At 40.8% G+C, this 23,266-nt stretch overlaps 1 long non-coding RNA gene across 1 annotated transcript in view; it reads right to left on the bottom strand.

The window, feature by feature from the left end:
* Window positions 1-4,436: 4,436 nt before the first annotated feature.
* The window catches only part of LOC133093139 (uncharacterized), a 156,137-nt gene continuing 137,307 nt past the window's right edge, over window positions 4,437-23,266 (bottom strand). Inside the window, exon 3 of the long non-coding RNA XR_009701241.1 lies at window positions 4,437-4,502. This is a non-coding gene — a long non-coding RNA (uncharacterized LOC133093139). The remainder of the gene's footprint in view (window positions 4,503-23,266) is intronic.

Genomic DNA, 23,266 nt, shown 5'->3' with positions numbered 1-23,266 from the left:
TCTAATCATGGCTCCAAGAACAGGAATTTGGAAGGAAAAAAGGAAGTAATTAGGCTTCTCCCTCTTAAAATGCCTTTAAAATGTGGACTTAAGAAAACATGTACTCCAGAGTCAAACAGAATGAGGAGAAAGAGCTTCTTAGATTTCAAAACACAGTGGGCTTGGAGCTTGAAGAGAATTTAAAGGGACTAGAGCTATAAACAAGTCTGATCCCCTAAATTAACCAGATCCCAGCCTGAGCTCAAGAAGACATTGCCCACAAGAGCCACCATGCTAAGGACAATTTTTGAATGCAATCAATAAGATGCTCTAAATTGAACTTGCCTTTATGAGCTTTTGTATTCAAACAGACCAAAAGAAAAAACAAAAAACAAAAAAAATGGGAGGCAGTTTAGCATGGTATTAATTGCTTAGACCCATACCAGATTGCCTGGGTTTGGGTCCCAGCTTTACCAGTGTCATGAGTTGAATTGTGCCCACTCCCTGCCTCCCAAAATTCCTAGGTTGCAGTCCTAAGCCCCCAACACCTCAGAATGTCACCTGATTTGGAGACCGGATCTTTACAGAGGTAAACAAGTTAAAATGAGGTCGCTAGGGTGGGCCTCAACACAATATGACTGGTATCAAGGAGAAATGTGGACACACAGACATACATACAGGGAAAACGCCTGGTGAAGATGAAGGCAGAGATCTGGGTGATGATTCTACAAGCCCAGGAACACCAAAGATGGCCAGCAAACCACCAGACACTCAGAGAGAGGCCTGGATCAGACTCTCCCTCACAGCCTCAGAAGGAACCAACTGACTTGATCTTGAAATTCTGGCCTCCAGAATTGTGAGACAATCCACTTCTGTTGTTTCAGCCGCTCAGCTGTGGTTCTTTGTCACGGTAGCCCTATATACAAATGAATACACCCAGTTATCATGTATCTGTTGATACCAAGCAGGACCCTGTGGGGCTCCTGGGCACAAAAGCCTTTCTGTGTCCACCATGTCTTGATTACAGGAAATAGGCTTCATTCAGCCTCCATGACCTTCCCTGAGTTCCAACCGGCAGGTTCAAGCAGTTGCTAATCAGGGAAGGGAGGGGATGTGAGACAAGGGAGGAAGAGTTCAAAGAAACAAAATATAGTGCAGCCTTAGGGCTGAGTCCTGGTTCCCCATCATGGGATACACACAATATCTTTGAGTCGTTTTGCAGATACTGAAACCCCCATCAGGTGGGAAAAGTTAATGGTATGCTGCCCACGAGCACGTAGACCCCAGACCGGCTGGAACCGGATGGTTGATGGTGCTGACTCCCAATTACCTCACCACCAACCAATCAGAAGAATGTCCATGAGCTGATCACGCCCTCTTTGCACAATTACTGTAATACTCCTCACGACTCCCTCCAGGTCGGGAAACACAGTTTTGAGGGCGTAAGCCCGCTGCGGCCCCCTTTGCCTGACGAAGCAATAAAGCTATTCTTTTCTACTTCACCCAGAACTCTGTCTCTGAGATTTATTTAGGTGTCAGGGTACAGAAGCGGGATTCGGCTTCACTGTGACTCTGGGCACAGCTCCAGGCACATGTGGATAATAGTAACAGGGTCCAATGCAGATGTTGTTAGAAGGATTAAATGAATTAGTATGTGCAAGTGCTTCAAATAGAAGTTGACACCAAGGAAGCTATATATGCGTATTTGTTAAAGAGATTAAAAAAAAAAATCCACATCTACGCCAGTCATTTTAGGAATTATTAGTTAATTTGTCTGACTTTGCAGCCAGGTGGTATTAGAGGGGTTTTTAAAAAATCCTTTAGAAAATCTAAAGGCCATTACTTATTTCAAGTACGGCCAACAAACTGTTATAATTAGAGCTATGTTGTTTTCTTCATTTTTCTTTCAATAGTGTGATCTGGCACTACCGAGGGCCGTTAGGTTTCTAATAAATTATTAATCTGGGAGTTAATAATTCATGTTAAATGGTGCTATAAGCCACTTTCTCTGGCAAATGTGAGCAAAGGTCATAACTTTTTAACAGCAAAGGTGAAACCTTTTCTAAGTTTCTTTTTCCATGCTCTATCATGGAAATATTAAGATATGGAAGGCAAATTTTAACCAGAGCTGAGAAAGCAAGATAATTCCAAGGGTAAAAGGTCTAGACCTTCAGTTGTATTTTGTGGACCAGTACTATCTCCACAGCCCCGAAGGAAGGAGAGAAAAGCTCCAGAGAACTCAGAGGTATGCCAGCCCCATGAGAGCCTCCCAGGAAGGACACGGCAACTCAGGTTTGCGGATCTTTGACGAGACGACATATAATAATTATATGTTGATTCGTTGTTGATAAAAAAATTTTTTTCAGAAAATAACAAGGCATTTGAGATAGTAACTCACCAGTGAGATTTTTTTATAACAAATAATAATTCTTCTAAATTACAAGGCATGACTTTAAGTATAGCAAGCACAGAATCCTAAGCAAATCCCTCTCACCATTGACATCTTTGATTTTAATTAATGTATTTAAGTTCTGCCTTTTTTTTTTCCAGAAAGAGTTTGTTATTCCTGATTGCAGACCACAGAAGGCAAGAAATTAAAGGCTTCTTACCTCAATAAATTTGCATTTACTGTCCAACTCATTGATTCATCCTTGGGTCTAGGAAGCAATCACTAGTGACCCAGATGTTCTGAGTGTCTTCTACCTTTTTTAGCCCTGGTAATTACTTGTAAACTTCATGTCAAGCCACAGACTGGTGTAATGAAATAACATTTGCCCATTTGGAGAATAAAATTCTTCTTAGTAGCTTTTTTTCAGTTTTGATTAAAAAATGTCAAATATGGAACGAATGATGTCTGAAGACTTAGGATAAAACTTAAATGGAAACCACTAGTTTAAAGAGTTTCAGGGCTAAAAGTCAAGTCTTCTAGCTCTTGTTTTTCTAAAGAAAATTTGAATAGCATATGCTTTTCATTGTGCTCCATCGCAGTCATTTACATATTCGGGAAATGTATATTTGGCAACAGGTCCTATTTTTAGGAGTCCTTGAAACTTGCCCTTTGAAAATGTTTTCATTTCTGGCACATATGTGTGTTTTCAGCAGAATAAAAATACAAAGCAAAAAAGAAAAATATGTACAGAAAGGAATGATTTTTCCAGCCCCATGGAGCACAATAAGAAAGCAATCATTCAGTTGTGACTTTAAAAATGGATTCATGCCGGGATTTTCCAAGTATTTCCTTCTAAATGACCATTTCTCTACAGAACTGAACTAATGTAAAGAGACAGGTTGTTCCAGTGCCAGAACTGAACAAGCAAAAAGGATGGAGGTTGTATTTTTATAGGAGGAACTTGACCAAATAATACCCTCTCTGTTTCCCTGCAGCCCCCTGGGTTGATGCAGAAGAAAGTGCCATATGCCCATTGTGTGGCTTGGAGCACGTTTTCCTGGCCTGACTCTTGATCACCACCAGACTATTATTTGCAGTCAGTAACAAAGATTCATCCTTGTGTCCATCAAGCAACAAGGAGAATCTTTGTCACTTAGTGTAATTAATAGCTACACTTCACATGGCAAGATGGAAGAAGAATGCCCTTCTCACGTAGATTTGTGTGGATTCAGAACAGGCTTCATGGAACCTTGCTGCCTTTTGACCATTTAAAAGGCCAGAACTCCAACAGAGGTAGTAAGATGGTCAGCCAAGGGTTCCTTTCTGTGGTTTGCTTCTGTTTTCAAGAGCAATAAAGTAAGGCTAACCTTTTAGTGCTTAAAACTGTTCAGTCTTATTCAAAACATGCCTTGTGGAAACTAAATAGGCACACACCTAAATGCAACCTTGGACTAGTTGCTGTATTGAAGGAAAAAAACATTATAAAGGATATAGTATTTGGATAAAATTGGAATATGGATGGCATATTAAATAAATGTATGATATTGTTGTTAAATTTACTGAAGTTGATAAGTGGTCTGTGGTTATGGAAGAGAATAATTATCCTTGTTCTTAAGAAATATACACTGAAGTATTTAAGGATGACAAGTCACGATATATGTAACTTATTTACAAATGTTCAGAAAAAATACTTTGTGTGTCTGCGTATATGTATACATATAGAAAGAGAGTACAAATGAGAAAGCAAATGGAGTAACATGTTCTCAACAGGTGAATCTAGGTAAAGAATATTTGTTGTTCTTTGAAAATATTCTTGTTGCAGTTTTCCTGGAAGTTTGAAATTATTTCCAAACAGAAACTTTAAATGTATATATATAAATATATGTATATCTTATGGTTTGAAATTATGTTTTGAATAAGATTTGGAGAATGGAGAGACAAAAGCAAAGAAGAATTAAAAAATTAATTTCCTAGAAAATACTTCCTGAAAGATGGGAAGATGACAGCTTCTTTCCATCTTCAGAGACGCATCAACACCTTAAATGTGCTTCTGCCCACCAGGCTCATTCTATTCTCTCCAGTCCTCCTCATCAGTTAATAGCCTTCAAAAGCATTCGGGTTGGTGCAAAAGTATCTACAAACAAAAAGTATAAGAATGAGCATCTTGGTGCAAATGGTGCACAGCATCATCTTGGCACTGAAGACTTTCCTTCCACTGCTGAAATATCCACTGAATCAGGCAAATACGGTTCACTGAAGTTCAGTGTTGTAAAACTTTTAACACCTTTGAAATAGATGGCTATGTTCCAGACAAAGGTACTAAACAATGTTTTATAATGATAATAATAATTATTGGGCTTCCCTGGTGGCGCAGTGGTTAAGAATCTGCCTGCCAATGCAGGGGACACGGGTTCGAGCCCTGGTCTGGGAAGATCCCACATGCCGTGGAGCAGCTGGGCCCGTGAGCCACAATTACTGAGCTTGCGCATCTGGAGCCTGTGCTCCGCAACAAGAGAGGCCGCGACAGTGAGAGGCCCGCGCACCGCGATGAAGAGTGGCCCCCGCTTGCCACAACTAGAGAAAGCCCTCGCACAGAAAGGAAGACCCAACACAGCCATAAATAAATAAATAAATAAATAAAAATTTAAAAAAAATAAAATAAAATAAAAAAATAATTATTATAATTAGTAGCATCCTAGTCTAAGCTTTTTAAATGTATTAACTCATTTATTCCTCATAATCCTATAGGAGAGGTATTATACTTATTTCCAATTTACAAGTGAAGAAACAAAAGCCCAGCGAGACTACATAACTTGCCCAGGGTAACACAGCTGGTAAATTGACAAATTTGAACCCTAGTGGTGTGACTCCGTACCCTACATTCGTAATGACAACACTAGACTTCTCAACTACCCTCTCCTAGCACTCAGACATCAGTCTTTACCTGCTAACCAGTTGAAACAGTTCTAATTATCCTAATTGATTGGTTAGGATGTCACTATGATGTCGCACTGTCTTTGTTCAAAATCCCATCACCTATAGGGAGGGTGGGGGGGAGACGCAAGAGGGAGGAGATATGGGGATATACGTATATGTATAGCTGATTCACTTTGTTATATAGCAGAAACTAACACACCATTGTAAAGCAATTATACTCCAATAAAGATGTTAAGTAAATAAATAAATAATAAAATCCCATCACCTGAGTTTCACAAAGCAAACCTCTACTGAAAAGCCAAATTTCCTCTATGGCCACAATTAAGTTTCTAAGGCCAAGCTCATTGTGTGTTGAGATCACCACTTCCAAATAAACTAGAAAGATTAAATAACTAATTGCTTCTCCATGAACTCTTCAACAATTTTCTCATAACCCAAAATGATCTCTCCCCTCGAAACCCATTGTGAATCATTAGGTGGCATCCAGTTCCATAACAAGAGGTAATGTACCAGTTCCATGTGCATAATCCCTGAGTGACTTAATCTAAGGTTTATTTTGTTAGTTTGGCTAGTACTTCACATGGGTTTGCATCAAGAAACCTATTTTCCCCTCTCAAGAAGCATGAGATCCGTGGTAGCCTTTCTTTTTTTTTTAATTTTATTTTTTTTTGAAGTATAGTTGATTTACAATGTTTCAGGTGTACAGCAAAGTGACTCAGTTAGAGATAGATGATGCTAGATAGATAGACAGAGAAATATATACATATATATTCTTTTTCAGATTCTTTTCCATTATAGGTTATTACAAGATATTGAATATAGTTCCCTATGCTATACAGTAGGTCCTTGTTGTTTGTCTATTTTATATATAGTAGTGTGTATCTGCTAAGCCCAAATTCTCAATTCATCCCTCCCCTCTGCTTTCCCCTTTGGTAACCATATGTTTGTTTTCTATGTCTGTGAGTCTATTTCTGTTTTATAAGTAAGTTCATTTGTATCTTATTTTAGATTCCACATATAAGTGATATCATATGACATTTGTCTTTCTCTGTCTGACTTACTTCACTCAGTATGATAATCTCTAGGTCCATCCATGTTGCTGCAAATAGCATTATTTCATTCTTTTTTATGGCTGAATAATATTCCATTATATATATACCACATCTTCTTTATCCATCCGTCAATGGACATTTAGGGTGCTTCCATAATGGTAGTCCTTGTTGAAATAAACATCCACTTACTTCAGGTAATAGTATTGATAGTACTTGCCATAGTAGTAGTACTAGTCATGGTAGTGGTGACATTTCACTGAGGATGAGGCACAGTTCTCTACTTTGCCACATCCTTATGATGTAAGTACTATGAGTTTCCCATGTTAAAGATGAGGAAGTTGAGGCACAGAACAAGGAGGGCATCCTGGCCATTGGAAAGTCAGATTTGGCAACCACCTTGTATTGGTCAGACAGTCTAACCACTATGGCAAACAATCCTAAATCTCAGCAGCTTAATCTAATAAAGGTTTATGTCCCACTCGTCTGATCACAGTCTGATCAGGCAGTTAGCAGCAGCCTTCCACAAGGTGACTCAGAGACCCTGGCCCCTTTCTCCTGGTGATTCCACCATCCTCTGGTCCTTGGAGTCCTCCTTGGACCACGTCTAGCCAGTGGAGAATGAGGAGGCATGGAATGTGGTCTCCTGTGTGACCAGGAGAAAAATGAGCCCCTTGGTGAACACTTGGCATGTTGCGGGAAAGACCACAGAAGCCTGGGTTAGATTGGAGCAATGAAGAGAGAAGAATTTTGGTCCCTCCCCACCTATCCAGCATGGCATGCTTCACTTCCTCCTTCACCTTGCCCCACACAGAGAACCTACAACCACACACGTCTTCTGGGGTCAGGAAATCACATTGTGATTCCGTGTGCTTTCAAGAGCAATCAATCCTGAGTCTTCTGGGCCAGGGTCTCCCTCAACAACTAAACAAAAGAAGTAGTGTCCGGTAATGGCCAGAGGCTCGACAACTTTCTCTGACTCACCTGAACTTTGGCCTGAAATAAGCAAAGCCCTAGGATACTGACACAGGCTTGACCTGGGCACAGCATTGTTTCTTGACCTGGGCACAGCATTGTTTCTTTGGCCTGAAATAAGCAAAGCCCTAGGATACTGACACGGCCTTGACCTGGGCACAGCATTGTTTCTGAGTGCTTAGACTGGGCTCTCACTCTGGCCCCCACCACACCTTCTTTGTTATGTCACAAAACTTTCATGAATTTATGTCAGGCAAATCGGGGCTTAGCTGACTATACTCACATGCATCCAGGAAGAGCAGTGGTAAAAAGACAGAGGTGCTTGTCCAGGGTTGACAAGCCCCCTCCTTGCTATTCAGTGATGTCCTATTTATTCTGAATATTTTACTTCATCTGTCAGTCTCTTTAGATATCCCTTTTTAATTATGTATAGTAGGGATATTTCTTATCAAACATCAGATACTAGACATTCATAACTTTCATGGGCCCAGAAGATAAAACTTAATGTTGCCTCAAAAATATCTCTCAAAGATCTTGACTTTGCCAAATTTTATTGTTTCAGAGATCATGTATACAGTAATGCCACTACTCAAAGACATCTTTAATGTAGCATCATAAATCCAACGTCTCTTTAGAACATGTGAGTTAGCGTAATTTTTTCGTAACAAGTTGGTATCTCAATGTCTTTATCCTCTGCTGGTATCAAAACTCCAGGGAAAATACAGTGTTTAAGAAACACTACAGTGTTCACTAAAAATATATAGCACAAAAATTTTCAAGACAAAATACAGAAATAATCATTCTTCCCTCCTCTTTCTTCCTACCCTTTACCTTTTCTTCTTCTAAGAGCTTTCAAATAAAAATTCAGAAAGGAGGAAACTTCCAAATAAAACAAAACAAGCAAAGCCAATTAGACATAGTATCTAATTCTGTATATCAGTATAAAACAATGTTTCTGCATTAAAAACATTTTAGAAATTATGAAAAGTTGTAAAAATGAAATTAAAACCACTCATAATTCCATTAACCAGAAATGATCTTTTTTCTAAATTGGAATTAAATAGTATAAACAGTATATTCTACCTTTTTCCCTTTCGATAGTGTAAGCATATTCCCATTGATTTAGTGTACTTTGAAAACACGACTTTTCACAGTTACATGTCTGTTATGTGGTTGATAATAACATTGGCTTATTGCTGGAAATATAAGTCTTCATAATGTATTGTTATTATAAATAACACTATGATGAACATCTTATGGTACCACTTGGTTGTTGATAATCCTTTACAACAACATGAACCATGGGCCTCTTCTCATCTACTATGTGGATATGGATTGCTGATTTTCTGACTTGGACTGCTGAGAAAATGTTCCTGAGTGGCTAAGACACTTTTCTAAGGAAAATATTACAAAGCTTATTTTCAGTTATCCATGATAATGGAGGAAAAGGAGATGAAAACCCCAATTTCAAGGACTTTCTGTTGGTCCTGAAAATGCATGAGAATGGATCCAGAGAATTCCTAGACACAGTGGGTGGCATTGAGGGACTATTTTTATAATAACTAATTTGGTTCACTTTCTTTTGTGACAGTCGGAAACTTGGCCAATGAATCCTTTTGCCCCCTCTCTCCTCATTTGAGAGATTAGTCAATGTCATAGTCTACATAAAGAGAGATTATTTTTCTTTATACAAGTCACAAACATGGGAGGGGGAAATACATGAGAGATAGAAATGCAATTAATTTTGTCCGGGCCCTGAAATTCGTTCATGAAATTGCCAAGCCGAGGGAAAAGACAAAGAGACTGTTGGGTGAGAAACCAAAATTGAGAGCCAGGAGACTTAGATGGTGGGGTAAGGGGAGGCAAGGGGGCGGGGGGTGGCACTGGCAGCCAGTGGGTCAACAGAACCTGAGCCAGAGGTCAATGGCCTATGGGGGTCAATGGGGGAGGGGGGGTTCTCTTTTTGTCCACAGTTCAGTGAACTTGCTGATTAGAAGAACAACTTAAGACTTTCATAAGTGCTGTGACCAAATCCCTAAGGAAAAGTGTCTACGACAGCCCGAGCAAAGCCTGCAATGAATTGTTGGACGTAATTAAAGGTTCATGTCCCATACTGGTGGCAGAGGGTGAAGCAAGTTGACTTACAGAAACTAAGTCTTTTCCAACCCACAAGTCTCAGAACTCACTCAGATTTGGCAAAATTCCACGAGCAAAAGGCAGACACACATTTACCATGACTCCCTCCATCTTGTGAAAAATTGCATTTTCCTGAGAACCCAAAGTGCTTCTCCAGATGACACGTGTCCTCTCAACCAGAACCTAGAGAAAACTCTGGGAGGAGAAGGGCTGAGAGGCTTTAAAAACGCCTAGACACACGCTGAGTCACCAAGGGCTCTTCCAATGTCAGTGAGGGCCACCCCTGGGCAGAAGAAGACTCCCTTTCAGGCTGCAGCCCTGGAGACAACAGGGGTTGGGGGTGTGAAGAGGAGGAAGGGGCCGGGGAGCTCAGAGGCTCAAGTAGCAGCCTGCTCTTGGCAGGGGCGGCTGCTAATTTTCTTTGGCTGGCTCTGACTACCTGTCTGAAAGCGCTGCAATGCAGGAAGGAAATTTTTCAAAAGATTAAACTATTATTGTTTCCTGTGTGGCTCTCTTCGCTGGTGTATGAAAAAAAGCTTTAAGGGCACTTGAAAAGAGATTTGTCTGAATAGCACGGCTGTTGTGATTCATCTCCCCCTCCAGTGGGGATTTGGCCAATTTCCTCAGGAAAGTGGTTGATTAGGACCCATGGATTTATCCATGGCATAAATATAAGATGTCATAAAGGTGATTAATGGTGAGCTCCCCATCAGAGGGAGTTAAGAGTTTAAAAAAGCTATATTTAAAGGTCTGAAAGGGGAAAAAAAACCTCATTTGTCACGTTGCCAACGTGTTTCAAGAGTTAAAAACTTCTTTGTGGCCCCGGATAATTCATGCTACCAACTGTTAAAGGTCGTTGTATTTTCTGATTTTACAAGTTTGTTTGAAAAATTCATTCAGCATGTTTTGCTGTTTATAGAAAAGCACATGAGGAAAGGAAAATAAAATGTATTTCCCCCCTGACTAGTGACCGCTGCTCCCGTAACACTTAAGTACAATAAACTTGTTTGTTTTTTCCACCCTGCCTTGCTGTTTATGTCCCACCATACAAATAGCAATTGATGGAGGATATTCTGAGACAGTTTTCAGAGCCCAAGTGAAACTAGCCTGGGGTTCCCAAGTCAGGGGAAATCAGAGTTGTTCAGAAATCAGATGATGGCACTGATGGCCACTGGCAGTGTCTAGCGTGGCTCAGTGATGTCACATTAACCAGAGATGCTCCAAAATGTGAATTCACTGTCCTGACAGTTCCACAAGGCAAGGTCCCTTCTCCAGTCACAAAGCAACCAGCTTTATTTAAAGGAACATAGATGATCCACCTTCCTATAAAGCAGCTACCAAATTCTCTGAAACTGGCAATCAACCACTGGCCAAATCATGCAGTAAAGCACTAAAAAATATTTACTGAAAATAAAAGGTTGCCAATGTTGGCTACATATTTGGGCCTTTTATGGAAACATGAAGTCATGGGTGCATTTGCTAATGTGTATAGGGCGGGTGGGATAAGGGGAGTGGAGTGTAATTGTTGAAATACAATCAATTGCTATGAACTATTTTAGTGCTTTCTGGGATCCTTGCATCATTTTGTAAGTTGACCATAATCCACATGGGAAACCTGATGTAGTACAAGGTGTTCTTTAATTCCTTAATTTGTTTAGCAAACATCTAATGTGGCAGGAACACTGACTGCTACTCAGTGCTAGAGAGGAAAATATGACTAAGGGCTCAATGAGCTCCTGAGTGAGCCTGGCAGATAAAGAAGCTTCTTACAAGAGTGAGATAAGTGATTTGATAATGTATATACAGACTCTCAGCCTGAGTCAGGGAGAGGTGAAAGTTTTTCTCCCAGAGTGCTAGAAGTAGAGATAATAATAGCTATCACAGCTAACTAGAAGCTTCTGTTGAAGGGCACAACCCAGAAGTTGAAGGAATGGCTCTCTTTGGGTCCTGTTGTCCTGAACTTACTCTGGTTACCACACCCAACTGCAGTGAAGACACAATATTATAAGCAATTAAATGTAAATTATAAGCAGTTTTTTAAAATTGAAGTATAGTTGATTTACAATTTATAATATGTAAATATTTATAACAAAGTGCAATCAATTTTCATAGCAATACAATATGTATAGGGTTTGTTCAAAAAGTGGTAGAGAATTTAAATGCAAGAGGAGCCAGAGGAGATGAGATCATCTTCAAGTCTTCAGACTCAAGGAAAGATGGCAGGAGTGAGGAAGATCCCTCGGCACTGGCTTTAGCTGCTGCTATGGCTGCGTGCTCAGCCGTGCTAGCTCTTCCAGCAGTGGGCTGTATCCCATCCATCTTTGTGCCTCCAGTGCCTAGTATAGCTCATTCCCTGTCATTTATTGACTCCTGATTAACGTTGAAGAGACGGGAAGAACACTTTAGTTGGGTTTTAAATAATGGATAAGATGTACAAAGCCCTATCACCAAAGGGCCATTTAACCTTGGCCTCACAACCACAGGGTCTCAAATTTGGACTTTCAAGATACATATATGACATATAGAGATGACACACAAGGTTGAAAGATGATGACATTCATCACACAACTTTGATCTCATGTTGCGTTATCAGGCTACCCCCCTGTGGTACACAGTGAATTAGTTTTTATAAAACTTATAAATATCTTGTGCCTAACACAAACATACAGCATTGTGGGCTTTGTGTTTGGGTTATAAAGAATTTGTTTGTTAAAATGTAAAGTTAGGTATTCTGGAATATTTGCAATGCTGTTTCGGCCTTTCTTCCCCTTGTTGTTGTTTTTGTTTTGTTTTGTTTTGTTTTGTTTTTTCACTTAGGGTCTCAAAAAACTTGATGTATCCTGAGCCTCTCTCAATTTTTAAAACTCCAGGAACAGATATTCTAAGGTTGTCCATTCCAAACTATACTCTTCGGTGCAAGTTCCCTGAACATCCCATCTTTTTTTTTCCATTTAGATTTGGTAACTGGTCTTCAACCAGTTTCCCAGGGTAAAGTCATGGGATTCCGGTAATTTCCTGGCCCTTTCCATCCTTCAAAACTGTTACTTTAAGGGCCAATAGTCTTTCTTGACCTGGGCTCTCAGGATACGCAGACCCTGGTTTCCAGCTAAGTCCAATCATTCATGGTAAGCAGGTAAACAAGGAAAGAAAGTGAGGATGGATATAGTCCTCCAACCCTGAGAATACCTGTTTAGACATTACTGCCTTTTGAGGCACCTACCATACCCTCCATTCAAAGTTGGTAAGTACACACATAACTAAACCCAAATTCCAAATCTCTTACAAAGGACTTCAGTGCAAGCAATCACTAAGTGGGTTTTCTAAAAATATGTGATTTCCATATTCCATGCCAACACCCCAGGGTTCATCCTAATAAGAAATATTCATAAAAACAGCCCAAGAAAAAACGGAGCTGGAGGAATCAGGCTCCCTGACTTCAGAATATATTACAAAGCTACAGTAATCAAGACAGTATGGTACTGGCACAAATACAGAAATATAGATCAATGGAACAGGATAGAAAGCCCAGAGATAAACTCACGCACATATGGTCACCTTATTTTTGATAAAGGAGGCAAGAATATACAATGGAGAAAAGACAGCCTCTTCAATAAGTGATGCTGGGAAAACTGGACAGCTACATGTAAAAGAATGAGATTAGAACACTCCCTAACACCATACACAAAAATAAACTCAAAATGGATTAAAGACCTAAATGTAAGGCCAGACACTATAAAACTCTTAGAGGAAAACATAGGCAGAACATTCTATGACATAAATCACAGCAAGATCCTTTTTGACTCACCTCCTAGAGAAATGGAAATAAAAACAAAAATAAACAAATGGGACCTAATGAAACTTCAAAGCTTTTACACAGCAAAGGAAACCATAAACAAGACGAAAAGACAACCCTCAGAATGGGAGAAAATATTTGCAAATGAAGCAACTGACAAAGGATTAATCTCCAAAATTTACAAGCAGCTCATGCAGCTCAATATCAAAAAAACAAACAACCCAATCCAAAAATGGGCAGAAGACCTAAATAAACATTTCTCCAAAGAAGATATGCAGATTGCCAACAAACACATGAAAGGATGTTCAACATCACTAATCATTAGAGAAATGCAAATCAAAACTACAATGAGGTATCACCTCACACCAGTCAGAATAGCCATCATCAAAAACTCTACAAACAGTAAATGCGGGAGAGGGTGTGGAGAAAAGGGAACCCTCTTGCACTGTTGGTGGGAATGTAAATTGATACAGCCACTATGGAGAACAGTATGGAGGTTCCTTAAAAAACTAAAAATAGAACTACTATACGACCTAGCAATCCCACTACTGGGCATATATCCTGAGAAAACCATAATTCAAACAGGGTCATGTACCACAATGTTCATTGCAGCTCTATTTACAATAGCCAGGACATGGAAGCAACCTAAGTGTCCACTGACAGATGAATGGATAAAGAAGATGTGGCACATATATACAATGGAATATTACTCAGCCATAAAAAGAAACGAAATTGAGTTATTTGTAGTGAGGTGGATGGACCTAGAGTCTGTCATACAGAGTGAAGTAAGTCAGAAAGAGAAAAACAAATACCATATGCTAACACATATATATGGAATCTAAAAAGGTTCTGAAGAACCTAGGGGCAGGACAGGAATAAAGACGCAGACGTAGAGAATGGACTTGAGGACACAGGGAGGGGGAAGGGTAAGCTGGGACGAAGCGAAAGAGTGGCATGGATTTATATATACACTACCAAATGCAAAATGGATAGCTAGTGGGAAGCCGCCGCATAGCACAGGAAGATCAGCTCGGTGCTTTGTGACCACCTGGAGGGGTGGGATAGGGAGGGTGGGAGGGAGACGCAAGATGGAGGAGATATGGGGATATATGTATAGCTGATTCACTTTGTTATAAAGCAGAAACTAATACACCATTGTGAAGCAATTATACTCCAATAAAGACGTTAAAATTAATTAATTAATTAATTTAAAAGAAAGAAAAACAGCGCAAGGGGGGAAACACTTAACACAAACAATGACCCTTTCCCAAGACTGAGTCTCAACCACATAGAGCAGTGATATTGGAATGAGAAACAGATTTTGTGAAACAGTGTTTCGGGACTTAGTCTGGGCTCTCTTCCCTTCCCCATCTACCATTTTCCTCTATGTGACAACATCTAAGTCTGTGACTTCCACGAACAACTACTGAGATGCTGGGATGACTTCCGGATCTTAAACGCCAGCTCCCACCTCTCTCCTAAGCCACGGACTCATATATGCCTCTGCCTGTTAGGGATGGACACAGTTATCTCAACCTCAGGTAGTCAAACTCCGTCTATACCAATCTGTGCTTATCAGCTCATGTGATCCTGCTTGTCCTCCAGGTTCCCTGTGTTGGTTAAAGGCACTAGCACCTTCCTCCATGCCCAAGCTAAACATCTGAGCATCACTCAGCCTCATATATAATCGACCTCCAAGTCTTGTTGACTGTCTTCTAAATGCCTCTCAAATCCAATCACTGATACCACCCTGTCCTGGCAACTTTGATCCTTTTTCAACAATAACTTTCTAACTGGACTCTCTGCATTCACTCTTGCCCCAATTCAACCCACTCTTTTCTCTGCAGCTAGAAGTTATTAAATATCTTTTTCCTCATTGATTCAGCAAATAATCTGAAAATTATTTATTATGTGCCAGGCACAGTGCCAATCAAGCAGAGGGTATACAGCGGTGAGCAAAAGAGCCGTGGTTCCTGTCCTCATAGAGTGTAGACCAATCAGATCGTGTCACCTCCAGGTTTTATATCTGTGGTCGGAAGAAACATGGCCCCCAAAAATGTCCACATCCTAGTGAAAGGGGCACACAAGCTAAGGAATGCAGGCAGCCTCTAAAAGCTGAAAACGGCAAGAAAAAGGATTCTTCCTTAGAGCTGAAGGAACACAGCACACCAACACCTTGATTTTAGTCCAGTGAGACCCAATTTGGACTTCTAACCTCTAGAACTGTGTTGTTTAATCCACCAAGTGTGTGGCAATTTATTACAGCAGCCGTAGAGAACTAATATCCCAGTATTCATAGTATTCACATAATACAGCTTTCTTCAACAGCTGCCCAGTTCCTTTTGGATAAAGCCCAAATCCTTACACACAGCCTCGATCCCACCCACCCTCCCTCCCTTCCTCTCCCCACTGCCACCAACTGAACTTTTTTCAACTCTCAAAGGGGCTACACGCATCCTTTGAGGCTGGAACACACCATCCTCACTCCCTGGAACCTTCCTCTGCTTTATCTGCTGCCTCCAATCCCCAAATGCAACCTTCAAATTGAAGGCCATTTTCCCCAAGATGTTTGACTAGAACTCCTCCATCTGATCACGTTAGAGGCTCCCACGCTCCCTCTATTTTCTTGTTCAAAGTATGCATCACACCTGGCACTGTCTCAATATCTCTACTCCCCACTGAACTATAAGCTCCCGGAGGGCAGAGCCTACAATTGTCTTATTCACCACTGGACCCCCAAAACCTACCATGGCCGGTACTCGACAGAAGTTTGCAAAACGAATGAACGTACGAACGAATAAGGGACAAAAGATAACATTTCTCCTTCATCTAGAGAGTAGTCCTTTGTGTGTACATCTGGTCATTTTTTACATTGAAATAGTTACTTTATTATACACAATATTTTGGACCTCTTAAATTCTGATTCCTTGACTGAAACACAAGAAAAAAATCACCTTCACTGTTATGCACGTTCTCATTTTTTTTTTACAAATTGCAGATCACTAAGTTTTTATCAGGTGAGATTCTCTTGCTTCCAAGGGTCCCCCACAAGGTGTGGACTGAACCTTCTGGGACTCACTTATTCCAACAGAACTCAGTGACTGGACACAATAGAACGAGTGACTGAAAGTATCCAAAATAGCCATTGAGCCACAGCACCTTGGAATTAAACTCATTCCTCTAGGAGATGACCCCACCAACTTCCCATGGCTGAGCCTACATGGTAAAGTGTTTCTGCCATGGCAGTGAAAGTGAACCCTTCCTGTTCTGTCCACTCATCTCACCCTCCTTCTTGTGGGGACCTGCACCTCCTTTCTGGGAACTCTCCTCCCTTCCCCCACTCCAACCACGTGGCTGCTGGAGAAGGAACTATGAAGATGATGCCCTTCGGTGGTCAACTTTCAAGCCAATTGGAATGGTACCCTGGGAAATTTAAAACTGAGAAAGAGAGACCACTTTCTTCTATTTCCCACTGTGTGCATCAAAGAAGCCAAGAGAAGAAAATCCAGTCCAGGGAGGGATGGAGAGAAAGGGGGGCAAACCCAGGTGGAAAAGGAAAAGGTAATCTCTGAAGGTCACTCCTGAGACCCCGCCCAGTTCTTATCTTTGGTACCATAAGACATCTCAACAACCATGTAACAATTTTTTTCCTTTTGGCCTAAGCTACTCTAAGTTGGGTTTTCATTACTCACAGTTACTATGTACACATTCATAGAAACTCCCCCTTTAGCCTCCCTTTAATCGACTACAAACACACTCAAGGTTGCTGCTCAGCGAAATCCGTCTACGGCCATATGGAACCTGGCACCACATGTAAAGTAAACCATGTTTCACATAGCACACTCTACCTCAGGGAAGAATGGAAGATGATCCATTTATTCAACAAACAGACAGAACTTAATATATGCATGGCAGCCTTGCAAGGGATTACAGGATGCGACCCCATTCAGTGAAATGTCAATGCAACCTTTAAGAAATCTTTATCAAGATCTTTTTAATCTTTACTACTAAAAAGAAAGCCAATGAAGGATTTGTTCACAACTCACAGCAAAATCTGAAATCTTGTTTTCACATCTTTCTTAAAAGCTCCCATGCACAGCAGTATCTCCCACCTCTGTCCAAACTTCCAGAACCTCTCCCTGCTGCCACCATCTCAGGCTACCCAGTATGGTCCATTGTCATTCATTCTTTCAAAAAGTATGTGTGCCAAGCATTTCAAGAACAAGGATAAACTGGAAAACAAGTCAAGCAAAATTCCTGATCTCATGGAGCTTACATTTTATAGTGGGAAAATAAGCCTTCCAATCTTCTCGATCAATTGTATTCTCTTCCATATGTAACTTTCTAAAATAATTCAATAAAGATCTTTTCCCTCTCCCAACACTCACATTCTGTACAAAAAAGCTTTGTGTGCTGACCTGGAACATACAGAATTCTTCCAGCAATTTTTCTAAGCAAGGAAGAGATGGTGAATACCCATTTTTGAACTTTTTCATGTCATACACTCTAGATATAAAAATGGCATGGGGATAAAATTTATAATAAAAATATAGAGAGATATGGATATATACATGCATATACATACATACATGTATGTATGTGTATGCATGTGTGTTTGTATGTATGCCACATGAAAGATTCAGTCTCTGCAAGATGGGATTTCAGAGAAAGGACAGTTCAGTCAATTGAATAAAAAGAGAGAAGGCTTCCTGGAGGACATAGCCTTGGAAGGACGGATAAGGTCCAGGCGCAGGTGTGGCACTGTAAAGAGAAAAACTCATGAGCAAATAGAGAGAGGAAGGAAAATGGAGAAAAGCCAGTAGACCAGTGAACCTGGCTGTCCAGGAGGCCCCATGTACAGGAGGTGGCTGGGCTATGCAACGGACCTGGGCCCTACTGAGAGGGTGGTGAATAGTCAACAAATGGGTTTGCATCATGTCCTCCAGGCAATAGCAGGCTGTTGAAAGTCGTGGGGGAAAGTTTCAGTGTAGAGTCATTGAAATTCAGTACAGGAAGGGAAATTAAAGGTCATCTAATCTCCCACCCTGTTAATCCTATATTTTATAGGTAAAGTAACTGAGACAGAGCAGAGATCATAACCCCAGGGTCCTAACACTTCTCACTGCTCTCATTCCCATGATCTTCCAAGCATACATCACTGTCTTAATGAAAGATTAAACTGATGCAATTGGTAAAGGGAGAGTGATGGGGAAAGGGAGGGGTGGCTACTAGAAATGTATTTAAACATTCTAGGTTAGTACTAAGTATAATGTGATAATGGCCTAAAAGTAAGGTGTTGGGGATGTAGAAGAGAGATGCAAATAATTATGACAATGGTAATAAATTAGGTGCGCATATGTATGTGAGCATGTGTGTACACACACACACAGACACACACACACATATAAATTGAGCTGTTGTGAAGACCATGTAGAAGGAAGATGCCTCCAGGCTTGAAGCCAATTCATCCACCCAGCACAGTTCCTGTTACAGAGAAAGTCCTCGGTCACATTCATTAAATGAAAGAATGACTATGTGATGCGGGGAGAGATAATAGGGCCACTTCCCCTCCTCCTCCAGTCTTAACATAACGCACCCCATTCCCTTGGTGTTTATTGTCAAGGAAAACTCAAAGCAGTTTTCAACTGTTGAGTTTCCTCCTATTGTCACCCACATTGTCACGGTGTGTCGGTGTGTCCGTGGGCAGTCAGGTCAATAACTCAGAATTCCATGCCGTCCTGGGCCTTAGGGAAACACAAAATGGGTCACAACAAATACTATGAGATCAGGGCAGAGAGCCAACTCAGGCTGCTGGAGCCCCCAGGCTCCACCCCTAAGATGTGCAGAGTCACAAAGGGAAACGCTACAGGGCCCTAAGGCTTCATGATACTCCTGACCCGGAAGTGAAACTCACTTCCTGATGGAGCTCAGGCAACTTCCTGCAGCCACCCTGAGCTTCTAAGTCAAATTTCAACTATAGAACTCACTGTGCACACCTAGCTAGGGCAACAGAGAATTCAGTCCTCTCCAGAAGGCAAGAATCTGAGGGAAGGACCACTCTTCAGATGTGTGGACCTTGAGGCAAAACACTGTCTGCACCCTACCCCCATCACACACCCCCATCTCACCACCCCCTTAATTGTTATACAGGTATGCCTCAAAGAAAAAAATTAACATCAATGGCCATTGCGAAGAAGAAAGGAAGTCACAAAAAGTGGAAGCGGTGAAGGGAGGGGAAAAAATGGAATGAGAATGGTAGCTCATATATGCATCAATGAGCCCTGAACTAGTTTTCATGTTAGTTGAAGCACCACCATTATATGGAGTTATAGCCCATCTACCAGCAGCAACATGGGGCAGCTCCACCCCCGCCCAGGGGCAACAACATCTATTTGCTGTAACAAAAAGCTCTATCTCAGTCAGTGGTCTCCAAACATCGTTCAGGATTAAGTATCATCATAAAGGATTAAATGTAGATTTCAGCTCATTGGTAAACCCAATACTTCATAAAGTAGTTTGGGATAGAAAAATGGAAGAAGTAAATGTTTTGGTAGAAAGTCATATTCACAAAAATCCAAGAAGTAAGCATGTTTATTAATTTCATAAGAAAATGATAGAAAAGGAGGGGAGAGAGAAAGGACATTTCCCTGGATACAAAATTCTAAAAGAGGCTTGGGGCAGGACACCCAAACCTAAAATAGCTCTTTAGTCCTTGGGTTCTGTGGTCTTTCAGCAAAAGTTAACTTTTCTGGCTTGGAGTTTCTTACTGAACTCCAGTGTGAAATATTGAAAAGAAAATGACTACAGAGAACCTATTTAGACCTTTCTGGCAAGGCCCGAATTGGAGGAGAAGAGGGAAAGGGTTGTTTATCTTGACAGAGGATTTCCTTACCAGAACATGGAAAACATTCTTTTTGTCAAATATGGTTAATAGTCACCCAGCAACACAAAGAGTAGTTTCAGTAGCTTAAAATCAACATGAGGTGACTGGGAGAGGTGTGACCATGCCCCACAGACAGAACATGAGCGAACTTACAGCCGTGTCTTGGACAGAGACAGTGTTGTTGATGAGTGCATAGGAAAAATGTCATTACCTAATGCACTTTCCACCAAGGAAAATGTAGTCACCTACTTAGTAGGTAGTGCAGACCTGCCCAACCAAAAGCTAGAAAAGCAGCAATATTAACACATCCTCAAAAATGCCTTGAAAGACACAGCAGCTGTTCTTCAAACAGGAAGAACAACGATGCCCTCACCCACTCAACTTCCCATTCCGATGGGAATGACTAATATTTTGCAGCATTCCAACTGACTTCCTCTCTCAGCTCAGTGAGTATATGCCCTGGTGGTAGAGGCCTCTGAACAGAGCATCTATGATGGAAACAGTATGGAATGGTGGAAAAAGCTTGGATTTGCAACTTGGTTATGTAGGCCCTAGTCCCGACTCTGCCAATGACTAGCTGGGTTTCCCAAGACAATTCGGCATCTCTCTGGACTACAGTTTCCTAAAGATCTTTCAACTCCAACGTGTAAAGAATAGAGTCATGGAGTTAGGAAATTCCTTAAAGATCATGTATATTAGAGATAGATCTCTGGATTAACCCCCCAGTTTCAAGTCAAATATTCATACTAGTGTTTTGTTTTTATTCTTCATGTTTCAGAATTAGCTCAAGGAACATTTATATATAGTTAATTTTATTTGCCCTTTTTTCCACCCACAGCTCTTAAGGCAGTTTTCTGTATATTTTCCCTACATACAACAAAAAATTTTAACTAAGATAAAAATGATTTTTGTTTTCAAATTCTTTGAAATTCTAACTACCTAAAATGCTCTTCTCTTCTACCTGAGTTACAAAGGGTCATTCATATTGCCTGGTTAAGAATTGTATAAATTCTTTGTGGTTTTTATATACTTTCTTTTATAAATCAGAATAAGAATATTGGCATGCATGGGGTGTGCAAGGTGATTCTGATCTCATTTTGAGTTTTTAAATTCAAACAACAAAAACTGAAGCAATAAATGATAAAACCAGACTAAGTACTTGGAAAAGTTTGTATCTGATATGGTAGATTTCAGTGGTTCTAGGCATTCTGGTCAAGGGGTGGAGGCTATTTCCCTGCCCCTTTAATCTGGCCGTGTGACTTGCTTTAACAAACAGAAGGCAGCAGATGTGATATTGGGCCACTTCTAAGCTAAGTCCTCTAAAGGCTTTGTAGCTTTTGCTTGCTGTTTTAAGAACTGCCACCACATGAGCAGACCCTGCTAACCTATTGGAAGATGAGAGACTTTTGGTATAGTCCCATCATCACCCCACCCTCTAGCCAATGAAACATGCAAACGAGGCTATCTGGGACCAGCTACCACCTTGCTCACCTACCAAATGACCACAGATTCATAAGGCCAGCCAAGACCAGCCAAGCTCAGAAGAGACCAAAAGAGCCACCTAACAGAATCATGAGCTAAATAAATGGTTGTTGTTTTAAGCCATTTGATTTTGGAGCTGTTTGTTATGCAGCAAAGGCTAACTGATACACCTAGTTTGTCTTAAACAAAGGCTAGCCTAGATATTATTACATGTGATTTTTTAGATATTATAAAATAAGTAGTTTGTCCTCAGAAACCTCCCTGCCCATTCTGCTTTGCCCTTACCCTCACTGACATAGCACCCTCTCTCTCTAAGATACTACTGTCTCCTGTCATCTCCAGCCTTCCTGACACAGAGGGGAAAAAAAATTTAATAAAACCAGTTTAAACTAATATATGAATATTAAGGGTGTTTTTAGATGCATTATCTCATTAGATTATATTCGATTTTTATAACCACCCATGAAATAATATCATTCCCATTATACTGATTAGGAAATAATAGTTCAGAAAGGAAAAAGCCTGCCCATGACCACTAAACTAGGAAGTGGTCTCTCAACTCCAAACCGTATATACATATATACATATACTCCTCTTCTCCCCTTCAAGTTGTTTCTCTTCATCCAGGGTATTTGCATTTCAAAAAAAAGGAATTTGCATTCCTGGAGGACTGGCCCTGCTAGAAATTCAAGCACTAATTCATGCAGTGGATTAGAATTTAAGAAAGCATTGGCTCCTCTTGTGCCAGATACTTGAAGAAAGGAATCCATTTAAGCAGTGTGCCCTTTAGTTACACACTCAGAAGATAATTGTGCATTGCTGTTTTGTTGAAGGATAACGCCAAGACTTTCCTTTGAGGAGAGCATCATTGACTTTCATTCATGAGTGTTAACCTAAGCCAGTGGTTCTCAAAGTGTGGTCTCTGGACCAGCAGAATCAGCTCCACCTGGGAACTTGTTGAAACTACAAATTCCAGCGTTCCACCCCAGACCTGCTGAGTCAAAATTCTGGAGGTGGGGTTGAGTCACATGTGTTCTGATGAGTCTTCCAGGTCGTTGTGATACGTGATCAAGTGTGAGAACCACTCAGTCTGTGGTACCTGCTCAACCTGAGGACTTCCTAGAGCAGGGGTTGGTAACCTGCAGCCTGTGGGCCAAGTCCAACCAGCCACCTGTTTTTGTAAATAAAGTTCTATTGGAACATGGTACTATCATCCTTTTATGTATTATCTACGGCACCACAAGGGCAGAGTTGAGTAGTTGAGACTGAGACCATATGGCAAATAAAGCCAAAAATATATATTATCAGGCCCTTTACAGAAAAAGTTTACAAACCCCTGTCCTGGAGGTTGACTGCATTAGGTACAATGGATAAGAATGTAGGTTTATATGTAAACAAAATGAGGTGCAATACTGTCTCTACCATTTACTAACTGGGTTGCCATGAGCAAGTTTCTCTACTCTAAGACCATCACAGCTTCAATCATTCTAGCTCCAGAGTCCCCTGTAGGGTTGACTGAAGCTGTAACTCAGCCTCTGCCCTGTTCACTCCTGCCTCCTCCCCCTCCCTCCCTGCCATAGGTGTTGCTTCCAAGGATCCTCCTTAGCAAACAATCTGTATGCTAGTGTCTGCTCAGAGTCGAC

Source organism: Eubalaena glacialis, chromosome 6 (assembly GCF_028564815.1).
Source record: "Eubalaena glacialis isolate mEubGla1 chromosome 6, mEubGla1.1.hap2.+ XY, whole genome shotgun sequence".
In the NCBI taxonomy this organism is placed as follows: Eukaryota; Metazoa; Chordata; class Mammalia; order Artiodactyla; family Balaenidae; genus Eubalaena; species Eubalaena glacialis.
Note: the sequence above shows the minus strand (reverse complement) of the source record. Positions and strands in the feature narration are given on the sequence as shown.